Raw genomic sequence first — 4,410 nt, forward strand, 5'->3', positions numbered from 1 at the left:
CAAAAGCATTGAAAAAATATATTTATATATATATATTTTTTTTTTCAAACAGTATAAATTACTTTTATATGAAAAATTTCAATTTACTACTTTTTCACAGAAAGAAGAAAAAATGAAAATTAAACAGCTTTTAGAATCAATATAATTTTACTTGTTAAGCTTTGTCAAGTATTTATTAAAGTAATGATTTTTAAAATAAATAGTGTATCAAAAATCAAATTTTTTCTGCAATTCATCATTGAATAAAAAAATTTTTTCAAACAGGAATTCTGTGCAACTCTTATATTAGCAAAAAATATTCTTCATATTTCAATTTAAAAAGTAACTTTATTGCTGTATAAATCATTTGTCTTGTTTTTAATGGATTCAATTGTCCTCATATCTATTTCATAATAAAGTCTGTCAACACTTTCATACTTTAATTAATAGTAATAAAATTTTATTGTAAATAAAAATATAATTATATAATAGCATTTATAATAATGTTATATATAATAGCATTTATAATAATGTTATATAATTATATTTTTAATACCATTTTGACTTTTATATATATATATATATTTGTTTCCAAATCATTAATTAGGATATATAAATAAGTATATACAGGGTTCCTACTCAAATTTTTGTTTTAAATCCCATGACTTTCCTTGAACCTCACATCCCTTACAGTAATGCACATTGTCAAAATAAACAGCATTTGACTTACTACACACATACACTATTGCTTCTTCAACTTTTTAATTAGTTATTTTTTATAATTAACAGTTGTTTATTTTTTCATAATCACTGCTTAATTAAAATTAAATATAAAATGTTTTATTAAATTAAATTAGTTGAATCTTATATTAATCCATAAATTTATATGATAATTGTGAAGAATTTGAAAAGTTAAAACATTTCAAAAAATTTTTATCAATGCTAGATTATTACGAGTATGATAGACTTTTCTCTCAATTTCATATCATCTCATATCTAAAAGTGTTTTAAAATTTAAAAATGACAACTGATATTGCCATTTGTTATATCTGGGACTTAGTTGGATCCCTTGGAATTTTGCAATGCTCTCCTTCCTGTTGCATTTTACAATAATTCTTCACATAAACAATCAATGTTAATTTTTAAAATTAATCTGCACTATCAATAAAAGAAATAAATATCTAATAATTGTCTAAACATTGTATATATTTTTTGATTTTGTGTAAAGTGATCACAATTTATAAGGTATAATTTTGAGTGATTTTAAAATACAGTCTTTACAATGCAATAGAATAATAAGTAAATCTTATTAAACATAAAACTTATTAAATGTAAAAATTAAAATTAGCTCATCTTATATGATTGTACAAAGTTAAAAGAACTGCTTAAGAACTTGGTCTTTAGGTATAATAACAAAAAATATATTGATGAATAACACTTGTGTATTGTGTATTATTTAAATTTATATTATATACACCTCAACATTTCACTGTAATAGTTTTAATATCGTTATCATCAACAGTGTATCTTTGTGATTAAATCAAATTTTGAACATACAAATAATTTTGGGTCAGTACAAAATAATCCTTTTTTAATAATCCAGCNAAAAAAAAACAAAAATTTTTTCGGAGGGCCCAAATGCCCGAGTTTTATGTAACGCTATGGAACTTGCCCGAGTTATCTCGGGTTTTAAAGATTGCAGCATTACTTCTTGCCGCCTGCAGATGGCTGTGATTGGTCATCTATATTCAGCAAACGAAATCAACAACGCAGTTAAGGAGACAAATTCCCTGACTTTTTGACAATTTTCGACAAATTCCCTGACTTTTTGACAATTTTTGACAAATTCCCTGACTTTCCCTGACTTTTTCAAAAAATAATGAAAATCCCTGACTTTCCCTGATTTTCCCTGACTTTCCAGGTGCGTAGGAACCCTGTATATATGAAAAATTTAAATATGATTTGTTTTTATATCATTCTATTTAAAAGTTGTATATATATTAAAATCATGCCTTCTGATACAAAGTTAGCTATTTTTAACATAGCTATATACAAGATTTAGTAATTTGTATCTAAAATCATTGCAAGACTAGTACTTCAATTAAACTTTAATTTATATAATTAAAATATACCATTTAATAATTAAAATAATTTTTAAATATAAATTACTATGTTTACAACAAAAATACAAAACAAATCTTGAATACATTTTAATATTCAAATTTCAGAATTTTTTGTGCGTACAGGAAAGTCATTTCAAAAATTTTTCTAGGAAAGTAGCTCAAGGTTAATAGAATTTTCTCTTTTTGATAAGTTTAGATGCAAAGTATATAAGTAACATTCTTAATAAAAAAAATACTTACTGTTAAAACAAATACCATATACAGTAGATGTAAATAATAGAATTATATAATAATTCTAAATATGTTGCCTGTATAATAGTAATTGATCAAATTTGGAATGCATCAATAATATTGATACATATAATATACATATATATCAATATAATAAAGTCAATGGTAATGATAAAAGTTTAATTTATTTCTTGTCACTATTTGCCGGTTTTGACCTGTAGAATCCCTGAAGTCGGAAGTAGAGAGAGTATATTTTTACTTGTTTTTAACTGAAAATATTTATTTTTAATGCTTCAGTTTAAAAGTCTTATTATTAATAAAACTTCTTAAATTGGATTTGATCAATTATCATACAGACAACTTGTTCACACTGATAAATCAAACCAAATAGAATGGAATTTATTCAATTTAAAAATTTTTACCAGCAGCCATATTCCATAATGTGGAAGATATGCAGAGTGATTCAGTTTTAACTGCTTCAAATGGCCAATCTTTATGCAAGATGAAGCACTCTGCAAAATCACTTAACTGAAGAGTGGTCAGCTGCTTCCTACTTGAATGACAATGACATCATACAATTTTTTGTTGTAGGGCTATCTCAAAAACAAATCTACTGCAGAAGTGTCCCTAAATTAGCAGTCATAAAGGACAACATATATTGTACATTTCTCCCAACATGTTACTTTCTGCTTTTGAGCATACTATGAGTCAAATGCAGTTTTTGATCCACGAAAACAGTATGATATATGTCCAAGTGCACAAACAAAGTTTTGGGAAAATTAAAGCAATTCAAGAAAATCTATGGTATAAAAAATAATATTACAGCAATAATTACAGTGCTTATATGCAGAGCTTTCTCATATCCTTCCATCCAATTGCTTGTGGATGAACTTTCCTATGTTAAATTAGCAGTTTGCAGAATTGGATACTATCTGGCCAAGTTTATCCACCTTGTCAACTGGGTCAAAGGCATGTTGTTTTCTTGTATTGTATGAAGTAGTGAATTTTGTGATACCTGCCATTCCTTATCTGTATTTGCCAGGATTTTAAGAAATACAGTTACATATTGTCACTAGCACCATAGCCCACATAACCTCGATAGACACAATTCCACACACTGAAAAATCTGGGGTTTATGCTATTTCTTTATGAAATTCACTAACTACATCCAAGCTGTTGTATATTGGACAACTGCCAGAATGCTGCACCTCCATCTTGGGGAGCATCATAATGATGTTTAAATAAAATTTAGTGGTCATTAAAATTTATCACAATTTAATCAATAATATATAATGTTGATTTATTTAAATACACAAGTTTTAGCAATTTTATTGTTTAATATGTAATATTAAAATATGTCATAATCTTATGGTTAAAACTGTATTTTTAAGTTAGAAAATAATCTTTTAAATTTCATTTTATGTAATTAAGCAATTTATATTTTAATACTTTTGTCAATAACTTACCAATCAGTGGTTCAATATCATCAATTACATCGTATCTTTCAATCTGTTTAAGCATTTCTAATAAATTTCCTATAGTACTATTTGGTAGCAATTCCCATTCTTCAATAAGTTTTTTGGTTGGATTTCCAGTAGCTTCAAAACTTCTAATTGTCATATAATCAAACTCCATAAGTTCTGCCAGTCCACGATAGTCTTTGCACAGGAATCTTTCTGTGGGTATCTCCATTGGAGGATTAAGTAACTTGTATAACAAATTTCTGCTGGAAACATTTAATACTTTTGCAGGAATATTGTTGTAATTGTACTCTGCTCCTGCCATCTTCAATGTATTTCACTGTAACATTAAGATAATATAAGTGACAATAATGCATTTGTTTAAAAATATTTTATTAAAGTAGCACAATAATTATAACTGACTGAAGTCTTATTAGTTTTGTTAATTTATATTTTGTTTGACATATTGTTGAAAAAATTTAATATAGATTCCAATATATTAAAAAATTATTTGAAAAACAAAAAGAAAAGTTTAAGCAGATAAATTAATATAAGTTTAGTTTAAATTTTAACTAATAAATTAAAATTTATAGCAATAAAAAAATAAATATTTTATA

The 4,410-nt window shown here is 25.4% G+C and overlaps 1 long non-coding RNA gene across 1 annotated transcript in view; it reads right to left on the reverse strand.

Moving 5' to 3' along the window:
* Positions 1-4,103: 4,103 nt before the first annotated feature.
* Positions 4,104-4,410, reverse strand: part of LOC111631065 — a 15,449-nt gene continuing 15,142 nt past the window's right edge. Inside the window, exon 2 of the long non-coding RNA XR_002757631.1 lies at positions 4,104-4,133. This is a non-coding gene — a long non-coding RNA (uncharacterized LOC111631065). The remainder of the gene's footprint in view (positions 4,134-4,410) is intronic.

The sequence above is a fragment of the Centruroides sculpturatus genome, unplaced genomic scaffold (assembly GCF_000671375.1).
Source record: "Centruroides sculpturatus isolate CEXI.00-Female unplaced genomic scaffold, Cexi_2.0 scaffold654, whole genome shotgun sequence".
NCBI lineage: Eukaryota > Metazoa > Arthropoda > Arachnida > Scorpiones > Buthidae > Centruroides > Centruroides sculpturatus.